Source organism: Oryx dammah, unplaced genomic scaffold (genome assembly GCF_014754425.2).
Source record: "Oryx dammah isolate SB20612 unplaced genomic scaffold, SCBI_Odam_1.1 HiC_scaffold_3, whole genome shotgun sequence".
Taxonomy (NCBI): domain Eukaryota; kingdom Metazoa; phylum Chordata; class Mammalia; order Artiodactyla; family Bovidae; genus Oryx; species Oryx dammah.
The window spans coordinates 99,451,786-99,465,515 of record NW_024070187.1 but is presented as its reverse complement, the minus strand read 5'-3'; the positions used below and the strand labels follow the sequence as shown (position 1 = coordinate 99,465,515).

The following is a 13,730-nucleotide window of genomic DNA, read 5'->3' as shown; positions in this document are numbered from 1 at the left end:
CCAACAACAGCTACAAAACAATACTGAGACGCGCAAGAGCTAAGATATTTTAAGAGTGTGTTTTCTCTCAGAATAGAGGCAGAGTGGGAGAAAAAGGTCAGATGATCACAGAATACTTGTGGCTGAAAGAAATGAACCTTGAAGGAGATTTCTATGAGTTAAAAAATAGTACCTTATAAGCAACTGGTCTGGTCTACTCACAGCTGTTTCCAGTGTCGACTCTTGTTTAACTGTCTACTGACTTCAGTTTAAAGTTAATTCTGTTGGCAAAAAAGTATAGAGCTTGTCTGGAAAGTGCTGTTGGGACATAAACCATTCCTTTCAGAGCGGTGGTAGCTGTATTAAGTTTTCTTGTAGAGGGGGATAGAAATCCTTCCTGTAGCAAATCTTCTTCCTCCTTCCCCTCAGACTTAGTCAGTATCCTCCTATCCCATATATTGAAGAAAGAGACAGAGAGGGAAGAAAAAAAAAAAAAAAACTGCCAGGAAATATACCTTAAATAATGTAGTATTTGAGCATTTAGAAATAGACCAAAAAAAAAGTGGGGGGTGGTTTAAAAATGAGACCCAGAGAAAGCACATCAGGATCTTAAATATAATTTAGCCCAATGCCTTCACTTTGTAAATAATGTAAGTGATGCCTAGAGAAAATATGATTTGTGCAAAGTCACTCACGAAGCTCATATGTGTCAGCTAAGAATAGTTATTGGATTTCACAACTCCCAGTTCAAGGCTTTTTCTATTACGCTATTGTGCCCGAGGGGAAATGGTTTACCTTTTTCCTCTGCATCCTTATAGAATACCCGCATGAGCTGGCAGGGAGAAGTAATACAATGTCAGAACCACCTGTTCTCACAAAAAAAACATTTCCCTCCACTTCACAGGCCTTAATACTGAACATCTCTGTCTCTAATGTCTAATTTCTTCTATATTTAGGAAATAATATTTTCCTCTTTTGATTTTCCAGATTATTTTTTATGTCTCAGGACTTGCCATTTTTCAGGGGGTCTGAATATCCCTTAGTCCTTACAGAGGACTCCTGGAAAGGACGGAGCTGTGACAGTTGTCAGAGTAAGTAGTTACTTGGCTCTTGAATCAGAAGCACATTATTATTACCAAAAATCTCTGATTCTAAATTGTCAAAAAAAATTTCACCATATATACAAGTTTATTTTTTAATCACTTTTGTAAAAGATCTTTTTGATGGCAACCATTTTTAGTCTTTACTGCTTCTATTTTTATATTTTTGGCCATGAGGCATGCGGGATCTTACCTCCCCCACCAAGGATCAAACCAACACACTCTACATTGGAAGACGAATTCTTAACCACTGGACCACCAGGGAAGTCTGCTATTCTTGACTTTGACTTTTTATATATTTTGTTAAATATAAGATAAACATCACAATAATTTTTATTTGGTATCTGTCACATCACTTTTCCTACTTATATATGAGAAATTATTTTTCTTGAACCGAAGGGATGATTTCTTTATTATAACTTTTTTTAAAAAGCTTCCTTTTGAAATAATTCATTCACTTATTAAACAAATATTAATTGAATATTTATAAACTACCTCATCCTTCCCTTGTGGAATATAATAACTGACAAGCAATAGCTTTTTCAGAGAAGTGCATAATTTTCAAATAAAATCAAAGGGAAGTAAGGCCAGTTTTCTATAACTTATATTTTTCTTCATTCCCACACATCAACCATGGGCCCAACATTTACTTACATTCTACCCATTGAGTTGTTCACTCTCAAAAACATCCATCCTAGGGTCAGATAAGCCAAAATATGAAGTGGCCCAGACTAAAATTGCTCTGGTCACTACTGATCTTTCTATTTGATGTGACTCCTTAAAATATTAATGTCAAATCAACTTTACGTGCTATGACTCAAAGACACAATTAAATAAATTCTCAGATCATTAAAGACCATTTTCAAACTTTTACTCATTCCTTATCTCAGAAATTCACTGTTTCGTTTTGATATTTCTTGTCCACTTTTAAGATTCCATTTATCTATGCTTGTCCTGGTCTTTGGCAGAAAGCAATGTAATTGTGAACAAATACTTGTGAAAGTATACTTTTTAAAATGAAAATTGGATTAGATTTTTAAAAACATTTTCCAAAGTGTTGAGTAATTAACACATACCATATAAATCTTCCAACCTTGACAAATAAACAGTTGATATTCAGAACATGTAAATGTTGAGAGAGATCTTGTAAAATATACTCTGTGCTTCTTTACACAATGGTAGATACTATTTCCCCTTTGTTCTTAATTAATCTTGCTTGACTGAGCTCTAAGAAAATGAAAGCCCCACAGACATTAACATCTAATCTACATTTATACCTAACACTAATATGTCAAATACAACAAGAGTTTGACAAACAGATGTGTATTCCTTGGGTTTACTAAAATTTTTCCATATTTTTCCTTTACTTCTTAAGCTTTTTTTCTTTATTTGAACATTTGGCCTTTTGGATGTTAGAAGGGGCAGGAAGGAAGTGTGAGTAAAACCTTAAAAGAGAAGTAGCCTGTGAGGAGACACAGAGATTCAGATGGAATGACTGACGTCAGGGTGATTCAGGGCTGTTGAGTAGACTCAGGGGAAAAAAAAAGGTGTAGAGAGAAGTCACGTATCAGCAGGTTATTTAGAACAGAAGTGGGTTGAGTCACAGACAATAGATTATAGGTACTGATTTCAGGAACCAAAGTCTCTCAAAATAGGGTAAGCAAAGAAAGAACCGGCAATTTTGGTGACCAGTGCAAGCAACAGGAAATTGGCCCTCAAACTTACTTTGTAATTCATAACGTTGTTCCTTTCTCCCCATTGAGAGGAAAGCAATTGCTGTCAATATGTGAAATTTAGCACCATCTAAAATAACACAGTGGTATACAATCATTTTAAAAAATCCTATCTCTTTATATTTAGGTCCCTTGGACATATTCCAGGTTGCCCTACTCTGGGCATGCTCTGAATTTCAGAATCCTTAGGTAAGTTTAGAGGGGAAGAATTACTGTGTTATGAAGATGGCATCTATGGAGTTGAATTCCACTGATGGGAGTAGCACTTAGAGCAGAGGTGAACTCCAGGGCACACTGCAGTAACACAGGCAAGGCCATCAGAATTCTCCAACTCTCAGTCTCCTCCTCTCAATTTTCAGATTTACAGTAATATTAGAAGAAGGTTTGTACTAAAGAATCCCAGAGAGCAGTTTTGTGATAGCAGGGAAGGGAAGTGATCACGTGAACAGCTGTTAGATTATTTTGTGTTTGAGAAGAGTTTTCATAGGTGGACATTTTTAACTGTCCCAGGAGACTGACGCACATACAAATCTCAAGCATCAAGTCTCTTAAACTAGTTCAAGCTCTTGCTTGCTCTGTTGCCGTCTCTGTTCACAGTCCAGTCTCCCCACAGCAGCCAGAGTCACCGTTCCCCTCTCCATCTCCTCTGTTGGTTTCCATCAGCTCCTGCTTTATATCATCCAATGGGTTCCGATCATCTCTCTCCTTCATTCCTTTCAGTTTCCCATTATCCTCTGGTTCACACTGTTCAATCATTTGCCATTATTCCTCGCTTCATCCCTACAATGGTTTCCCATTATCCCCTGGTTCACACTGTCCAGAAATTTCCCTTCATTCTCTGCTTCATCCCTACAATGATTTCGGTATGGCCAAAATCAATGGCCCTCGGTATAAATCCAAATGCCTAGCCATAGCCTCCTAGGCTCTTCATCATTTTGCCCCCATTTATCTTTCCTACTTTCCTAAATTCTGTTCCATTTGTCTAGAAAGTGCCTCCCTCATACCTTCACAGAACTATTCTCTTCTCAGCATTCAGAGCTCATTATAAATGCTTCCTCTCCAGAAAAAGAATATCCTAACCACTCTGGTTAACCATCCTCCTGACCACATACACACACTCTCTCTACCTCCTTTCTCTACTTTGGTTTTTCTTCACAGCACTTACCACTATCCAAAATTATCTTTGGTTCTTTTTTAGTTATTCATTCATTTAATTAGTTTAAATATGTTCACTGTATTTCTTCTAGAATAAGCTGCTATATAATGCAGGGAGCACAGTCTGGTGCTCTGTGATGACCTAGATGGGTGGGAAGAAGGCTCAAGAGGGAGGGGATATATATACACACATATATAGTTATGTGTATATATATACATGTATGGTGGATGTTATCTATATACATATATGATTGATGTTATGTGTATATATATATATACATGTATGATTGATTTGAGTTGCTGTTTGGAAGAAACAAACAATATTTTGTGAAGCAATATGGTCTGATTTAAAACAAATAGAATAAGTTTTATAAACTTAATTATAAAATATTATCAGAAATGTATCAGAAGTTACAAATAAGATCAGAAAGATAAGATTTAGGCTCTTTTAAACCTCATCATTCCCAGTGTTCAGAACAGTGTCAACTATAAAATAAGTCTTTGATCAACACTTCTTGAATGAATTATTTATAGTCCCGCCTGGGTAACTACTCTTCACTCAACAAGCATCTAACCTAAGTCCAGAAGCATGAGGGCAACCTTTGCCCACCTTTACAACTGATGGAACCCTGAAAATCTCCTCATGGCTCAGCAGTTAGGCATCTCAGAAATAAAGAACCCCTATTAGACTCTAGGTATGTAACTGTACCTACACAAGGGGACTCTAAGCCCTTAAATTTTCCTAACACAAAGGCCAGAGTATACCTTTGACTTGCCAGAATATCCTTTATGGATACCTGCACCAAACTAGGTATGGGATTATATTTGCTCAAAGGTCCTTAGAGCTTCCGGATATTTCCTTTGATTCCTAAACTCTACAGTAACTGCCTTTATTTAAACAGCAGATATCCGACAACAAATTCTATTCTTTCCAGGTGGTTTCGAGAAACTGCTCTCAGCTGCCAACTCTTCAGGAGAAGAAGCTAAATCTTTGCATTCACAACATATGTTTTCTAAATGAAAAGGGGGAAGACTAAGTAATTTTAGAGAGGTGAGCTCACAGATAATCTCATCCACCATCTCAGTCCTCCTCCACACGGATTCAGAGCTCTCTAGTGAGCTGTAAATTGGATTGCCTCCGTCTCCTGTCCTGCTGCTTCCTAATTACCTGTTCTAGTGAGTCAGCCTGTGGGTCCTGGGGCTCAGATGCACTGTGGGATGATGAGACTGGCTCAACACACGCTGGGTCCAGTCACATCAGAAAGGAACTGAAAGGGAAACTTCCCTGATGGTCCAGTGGTTAAGACTCTGCCTTCCAATGTACGGGGTGTGGGTTCAATTCCTCACTGGGGACTTAGATCCCACATACCTCATGGCTCTGCCCAAAAAAAAACATAAAAAAGAAGTTAAATAAATAAGAAGTAATATTGTAACAGATTCAATAACAAATTTTAGAAAATGGTCCACATCAAAAAATTTCTTTAAAAAAGAAACATGCTAATGTGATGGTGGGCAAACACTGCGGGATTCTTTGTTAGGAAGAAAATGACTTTTCCCAAGCACACACACACAGCAGTTGTCCCCTAGGACACAATGATGCAGAGAAAATCCCTTGCCAGAACATTGTTGCCACTAAATGGAAAATAGCATCATATAAAATAACTGTTGGAAAAAAATGCCCTTTTCTTATGTACTAAGATTAAATATTAATCTAAATACATAGATGCCACTTAGTTAATAAATCAAGGCTGCAAATGTTTTTTATTGCTTTCTATGGACAAGGTTTTGTGCTAAGTCATGAAGTCTCTCATCCTGGAGTCTGAAGTCAAGTTGGCCTTAGGAAACATCACTATGAACAAAGCTAGTGGAGGTGATGGAATTCCAGCTGAACTATTTCAAATCCTAAAAGATGATGCTGTGAAAGTACTGCACTCAATATGCCAGCAAATTTGGAAAACTCAGCAGTGGCCACAGGACTGGAAAAGGTCAGTTTTCATTTCAATCCCCAAAAAAGGGAATGCCAAAGAATGTTCAAACTACTGCAAAATTGCATTCATCTCACATGCTGGCAAAGTAGTGCTCAAAATCCTCCAAGCCAGGCTTCAACAGTATTAGAACCAAGAACTTCCAGATGTTCAAGCTGGATTTAGAAAAGGCAGAGCAACCAGAGATCAAATGGCCAACATCAGTTGGATCGTAGAAAAAGCAAGAGTATTAAAAAAAATGTACTTCTGCTTTATTGACAATGCCAAAGCCTTTGACTGTATGGATCACAACAAACTGTAGAAAATTCTCCAACAGATGGGAATACCAGACCATCTTACCCGCCTCCTGAGAAATCTAAATGCAGGTCAAGAAGCAACAGTTAGAACCAGACATGGAACAATGGACTGGTTCCAAATTGGGAAAGGAGTACCTCAAGGCTGTGTATTGTCACCCTGCTTATTTAACTTACATGCAGAGTACCTTATGCGAAATGCTGGACTGGATGAAGCACAAGCTGGAATCAAGATTGCCAGGAGAAACATCAATAACCTCAGATACTCAGATACCACCCTTATGGCAGAAAGTGAAGAAGAAATAAAGAGCCTCTTGATGAAAGTGAAAGAGGAGACTGAAAAAGCTGGCTTAAAACTCAACATTCAGAAAACTAAGATCTTGACATCTGGTCCCATCACTTCATGGCAAATAGATGGGGAAAGAATGCAAACAGTGACAGACTTTATTTTCTTGGGCTCCAAAATCACTACAAATGGTGATTCCAGCCATGAAGTTAAAAGACACTTGCTCCTTGGAAGAAAAGCCATGACAAACCTAGACAGCATATTAAAAAGCAGAGACAGTCCTTTTCTGACAAAGGTCCTTCTAGTCAAAGCTATGGTTTTTCCTATAGTCACATATGAATGTGAGTGTTGGACCATCAAGAAATGTGAGCGTCAAAGAATTGATACTTTTGAACTGTGGTGTTGGAGAAGACTCTTGAGAGTCCCTTGGACAGCAAGGAGATGCAACCAGTCCATCCTAAAGGAAATCAGTCCTGAACATTCATTGGAAGGACTGATGCTAAAGCTGAAGCTCCAATACTTTGTCCACCTGATGCGAAGAACTGCTGCTGCTGCTGCTGCTGCTAAGTCACTTCAGTCGTATCCGACTCTGTGCGACCCCATAGACAGCAGCCTACCAGGCTCCCCCATCCCTGGGATTCTCCAGGCAACTGACTCATTGGAAAAATGCTGATGCTGTGAAAGATTGAAAGAGGGAGGAGAAGGGGATGACAGAGGATGAGATGGTTGGGTGGCATCACCGACTCATTGGATATGAGTTTGAGCAAGCTCTGGGAGTTGGTGATGGACAGGGAAGCCTAACATGCTGCAGTCCATGGGGTCACAAAGTTGGACACAACTGAGTAACTGAACTGAACTGATGAGGTCTTTATAATAATCCCTTATTATATCATGGGATGATAATATTTCTGTATCTAGAACACAAAATTCCCTAGGGAAATACGGTCTCCCTTCCTTTCTTTACCTCTTTATTTTCTTCAGTTTATTGAAGCCTGTATTTATTAAGTTCAAATAATGTGCAATGTTTGAGTAAAAAGAAAAATATAAAATCCCTGGTGGCTCAGATGGTAAAGCATCTGCCTGCAATGCAGGAGACCCGGGTTCGATTCCTGAGTCGGGAGGATCCCCTGGAGAAGGAAATGGCAATCCACTCCAGTAATCTTGCCTGGAAAATCCCATGGACCCAGAGGAGCTTGACAGGCTACAGTCCATGGGGTCGCAAAGAGTCGGACACGACTGAGCGACTTCACATCACTTCACTATAATGTGCAATATTTGAGTAAAAAGAAAAATACAAAATCCAACATAGGGGATCTTGGAGGTGAAAGAAGTCTACTGACTATTGGGGAAATCAACACTGAATTATAGGAGAACACAATGGAGGGCTTCCCTGATGGCTTGGTAGTTAAAAAATAATCCACCTGCAGGATATACAGGATCCTGTATCCTGCAGGGATACAGGAGACGCTGGTTTGACCCCTGGGTTAGGAACATCCCCTGGAGAAGGAAATGGAAACCCACTGCAATATTCGTGGCTGGAAAATCCCATAGGGAGAGGAACCTGGTGGGCTACAGTCCACGGAGTTGCACATGACTGAACACACACACATGTGGCACTGTAAGAGGGGACATGACCAAAGAAGGCTTCCTTGAGGAGGTGCAACCAAGAAACACTTTGAGTGCAGCAGGAAAGGAAAAGGACTACCATTTCAGGCAGGAGATGAGGATAGACTTGGGCCACTTCAAGCAGTTCTACAGAACTGGAAGGTAGAATGAATGACATACAGTAACAGGTAAAATCGGAGAAGGCAATGGCGCCCCACTCCAGTACTCTTGCCTGGAAAATCCCATGGATGGAGGAACCTGGTGAGCTGCAGTTCATGGAGTCGCTAAGAGTCGGACACAACTGAGTGACTTCACTTTCACTTTTCACTTTCATGCCTTGGAGAAGGAAATGGCAACCCACTTCAGTGTTCTTGCCTGGAGAATCCCAGGGATGGGGGAGCCTGGTGGGCTGCCGTTTATGGGGTTGCACAGACTTGGACACGACTGAAGCGACTTAGCAGCAGCAACAGGTAAAATATACAGAAAGAAATACAGGCAAAAGCCAGAGTCAAGAACCTAGGCTTTATCCTGAAGGTTATGGGTAGCTACTAGAGGATTTTAAACATTGGCTATTTTGGTTTTAGAATGCTAAGTAGAAAAAGAATTTAGGAACAAGTGGTCTAAAGGACGACTTAAGAGGACGCTACCATACCAGTGTGAGGTAAGACATTGTGATGGTCTGGAGGGATGGAAAGACAGAGATGATCTCAAAAGATATTGAAATTGTTCCATAGGTAGGAAGATATAGGATAGACAAACTTACTTCCAAAATGTCCATAAAATCATTACAGAAAAATGTATACAGTGTTAGATGTGCATGAAAATGTAAATCCTTATATAAAAAACATTTTTCATAAATTCTATCCATTTGCTGATTAAGAAGCTGAGGCAGCAAACTTAAAAGAGTGAGAGCAGAATTTGAACTCTTATTCTCATGGCTGCTGCTACTGCTGCTAAGTCGCTTCAGTCGTGTCCGACCCTGTGCGATCCCAGAGACGGCAGTCCATCAGGCTCCCCTGTCCCTGGGATTCTCCAAGCAAGAACACTGGAGTGGGTTGCCATTTCCTCCTCCAGTGCATCAAGGTGAAAAGTGAAAGTGAAGTTGCTCAGTCGTGTTCGACTCATAGTGACCCATGGACTGCAGCCCACCAGGCTCCTCTGTCCATGGGATTTTCCAGGCAAGAGTACTGGAGTGGGGTGCCATTGATTCATATTTTTTACACTGAATTGTCCGTCCCTTTTAGATCATAGATTTTGGACACCTTTTTAAACTTTGGTGACTAGGATTGAAGAAACTGGAATATAATTTGGCAGGATCTTAAAAGATTCCTTACTTAGGCAGACTGTTTAGATTTTTAGGTATAAGCATGTTCAGATTTGAAATTCAACACAAACAATGGGCTTCCCCAATAGCTCAATAGGGTAAAGAACCCCCCTGCAATACAGGAGACATGGGTTCAACCCCTGGTTCAGGAATATCCCCTAGAGAATGAAATGGCAACCCACTCCGGTATTCTTGCCTGAAAAATGCTATGGACAGCATAGCCTGGGGGCTACAGTCCAAAGAGCTTTAGGAAGTCGGTAAGTGAATAAATACACAAACAATTGTATTTGCATTGTGTCTATGAAACTGTATGTTTTGCTCCCTGCAAAAGCACAAACCCTTCATCAAATTCCTCTTGATAATCTAATCATTTTAAGCCTGAAAGATTTATTCCCACTCTATAGAAGGATAGCCAGTTGAAACCAAAATGAAGTCGACTTGGCAGATATCTTAGTTCAATCAAGTCAAATACTGAGTTTTGAGTAGAATGCAGTTTGAAAGACAAATCAGCTTCAATGAGTCTAGGAAGGGAAGAGGCAAAACTCTTGAGATACTGAAAATAGAAAGGGGCAGACAGCTCAAACAGGAAAAAAAATACTGAGATTTGCCTTAGAGTTGGAGGAGGGAATTCCTTCTCTAGCAAATTTTGCAGCTACTACAGGTAGGATAACCATAGAGTTCACTATCCAAAAGTTGACTCTTTTAGATTAAAAAGAGGCACTGATTAATTACAGTGGGATAGCAGATAAAAACTAGGGCTCTTATAGAAAAACCTGGATATACACCATCCTACCTAGAGGTTTGCATTAAACCTGTCTTTCAGACGATGATATTATCAAAAATGAGGTCATTGGTTTTAAAGTAACTGCCTCTTAAAGTGAGTCAAAATTGAAAAAAAAAAGAATTTTTATACAACTTGGACAAGGTATTCAAATACATATACAAGGGTCAGATCAACTGAACCATTTGGGATGTAATAATCCTTTTATTTCCATAGTTTATTTTATTAAAAATGATGTGGAACAATAAGAAATGACACTTCATTTTAAGACAGTAATATACAGCAAGTATACAGTGTCTAGTAATAGTAGTGTTAGTTGCTCAGTTGTGTACAACTTTGAAACCCCATGGACTGTAACCCACCTAGCTCCTCTCTCCATGGAATTCTCTAGGCTTCTCTGTTCTTTACTGTTGCAGGTAGCCTTCCCTTCTCCAGGGGATCTTCCCAACCCAGGGATCAAACCCAAGTCTCCTGCATTGCAGGTGGATTCTTAACCATCTGAGAGACCAGTATCTGGTATCCCATAAAAAGTAATGTATTCACATACACATTTTGGCTATAAAATATAAAGATAGTCTAGATGGATGCCCTGAGCTATTTTGATTGTTTGAAAATAAGCACAGGCCTTATTTTTCAATGCATTAACCATAACAGAGTCAATAACACCAAATTGAGTAGAATTTCAATCCACTCTCCTGCCCCACTTTTAGATTTTTTTTCCTTAGATGAAAATATCCTTTCTTATATGGCAAAGTTCCTTACTAAGCTGGACAAAAGGAAGGATGAGCATAGCACAGGAAGCAAACATTCTCAGGTACAGACAGGAGATACCAGCCACAATTAATTAGGTTTCCAACCTTGGACAAAACAATTGACTTCACTGGGGCTTAGTTTTCTCCTATTTAAAAAAATAGGAGGATTTAGTTAGAGTACATTAGGGGTTACTTCAGATGTGAAGTTGGACTATCCTCTGAGATAATTATTTCCCATATGTTTTATATTTGTTTAAGGTTTATTCATCTATGAGGACTAAAGATCTGTTGCATCATAAAAATACTAAAACAGCCAGTTATTGAAGAAACAACTGCACTGGTAACCACAATTACGATTTTTTAAAAGATTTTCCAGAATAAAAACATAGACAGTGGGGAAACATTTTATTATTTAGGGTATAATAGGAGGACTATTAGGATTTTCTTATGGGAAAAGTCATCAGATACAAAATGCTGAACCACCTAGTGCTTAATATTTTAAAAATATTAAGCTTCTTTGTGCTCCCAAAACCACTGAATTTATACAGAAAAACAGATTTTTCTCAGAAGTGTAGGGTTGCTTCCTGACACTGTCATTTTTAACAAGGAAAGAATAAATCCACATTTACAGGACAGTGTTGGAAATAAATAGAGAAGGCTCCTGCCTGTGCTGTAGTCCTTGACAAGTTCCTAGATACATGAGCATGGTTCAGAAAATTATAAAAACAAAGTGTCCATCAATTCTTTGACATTGGACCTCAAGATTCAAGGCCAACAAATACAAGGAAGTCAGACTTTTTGCCCATATTATTTTGATTCCTTTCCAATGCATAAATAACATATTTCCTTATATATCAATGATTATTAATGATCAATGCAAAGAAATAGAGGAAAACAATTGAATGGGAAAGACTAGAGATCTCTTCAAGAAAATTAGAGATACCAAGGGACTATTTCATGCAAAGATGGGCTCAATAAAGGAAAGAAACAGTACGGACCTAACAGAAGCAGAAGATATTAAGAAAAGGTGGCAAGAATACACAGAACTATACAAAAAAGATCTTAATGACCCAGATAATCACAATGGCATGATCACTCACTGAGAGCCAGACATCCTGGAGTGCGAAGTCAAATGTGGCTTAGGAAGAATCACTATGAACAAAGCTAGAGGAGGTGATGGAATTCCAGTTGAGCTATTTCAGATCCTAAAAGATGATGCAGTTAAAGTGCTGCACTCAATATGCCAGCAAATTTGGAAAACTCATCAGTGGCCACAGGACTGGAAAAGGTCAGTTTTCATTCCAATCCCAAAGAAAGCAAATGCCAAAGAATGTTCAAACTACTGCACAATTGCACTCAATCACACACTAGCAAAGTAATGCTCAAAATTCTCCAAGTGAGGCTTCAATAATATGTGAACTCAGAACTTCCAGATGTTCAAGCAGCTGTATTTAGAAAAGGCAGAAGAACCAGAGATCAAATTGCCAACATCCACTGGATCATGGAAAAAGCAAGAAAATTCCAGATAAATATCTATTTCTGCTTCATTGACTATGCTAAAGCCTTTGACTGTGTGGATCACGACAAACTGTGGAAAATTTTTCAACAGATGGGAATACCAGACCACCTAACCTGCCTCCTGAGAAATCTGTATGCAGGTCAAGAAACAACAGTTAGAACAAGACATGGAACAATGGACTGGTTCAAAATTGGGAAAAGGGTACACAAAGGCTGTATACTGTCACCCTGCTTATTTAACTTATATGCAGAGTACATCATGCAAAATTCCAGGCTGGATGAAGTACAAGCTGGAATCAAGATTGACAGGAGAAATATCAATAAGCTTACCATATGCAGATGACACCACCCTTATAGGAGAATGTGAAGAGGAACTAAAGAGGCTCTTGATGAAAGTGAAAGAAGAGAGTTAAAAAGCTGCTTAAAACTCAACATTCAGAAAACGAAGACCATGGCATCTAGTCCCATCCCTTCATGGCAAATAGATGGAAACAGTGAGAGACTTTAATTTGGGGGGGGGGCTCCAAAATCATTACAGTTTTGGGGGGCTCCAAAATCACTGCAGATGGTAACTATAGGCAGGAAATGAAAAGACACTTGCTCCTTGGAAGAAAAGCTATGACAAACCTAGACAACATATTAAAAAGCAGAGACATTACTTTGCCAACAAAAGTCTGTATAGTCAAAGCTATGGTGTTTTCGTTAGTCATGTATGGATGTGAGAGTTGAACTATAAAGAAAGCTGAGCATCAAAGAATTGATACTTTTGAACTGTGGTGTTGGAGAAGACTCTTGAAAGTCCCTTGGACTGCAAGGAGATCAAACCAGTCAATCCTAAAGGAAATCAATCCTGAATATTCATTGGAAGGACTGATGCTGAAGCTGAATCTCCAATACTTTGTCCACCTGATGAGAAGAACTGACTCGTTGGAAAGGACCCTGATGCTGGGAAAGATTGGAGGCAGGAGGAAAAGGGGATGACAGAGGATAAAATGGTTGAATGGCATCACCAACTAGATGGACATGAGTTTGAATAAGCTACAGGAGTTGGTGATGGACAGGAAAACCTGGAAGGCTGCCATCCATGGGGTCCCAAAGAGTTGGACATGACTAAGCGACTGAACTGAACAAAAAACAATGAAGATGAATATAATGTAAAATTTAATGTTTCTACCATCTTAACCCTCACAAATTCTATTATTAAGGATCAAAAGTTGTA

The 13,730-nt window shown here is 39.1% G+C and overlaps 1 protein-coding gene across 2 annotated transcripts in view; it reads right to left on the bottom strand.

Annotated features, from left to right (window-relative positions):
* The window catches only part of ARHGAP24 (Rho GTPase activating protein 24), a 566,219-nt gene that overhangs the window by 219,949 nt on the left and 332,540 nt on the right, over positions 1 to 13,730 (bottom strand). Inside the window, exon 1 of one of the 2 annotated variants that reach the window (XM_040237267.1) lies at positions 173 to 478. The exons of the other annotated variant lie outside the window; for it this stretch is intronic. The gene's annotated coding sequence lies outside the window, so the exon portion shown is untranslated. Of the gene's footprint in view, positions 1 to 172; positions 479 to 13,730 lie in introns of those variants that run through there. 2 annotated transcript variants of the gene reach the window in all.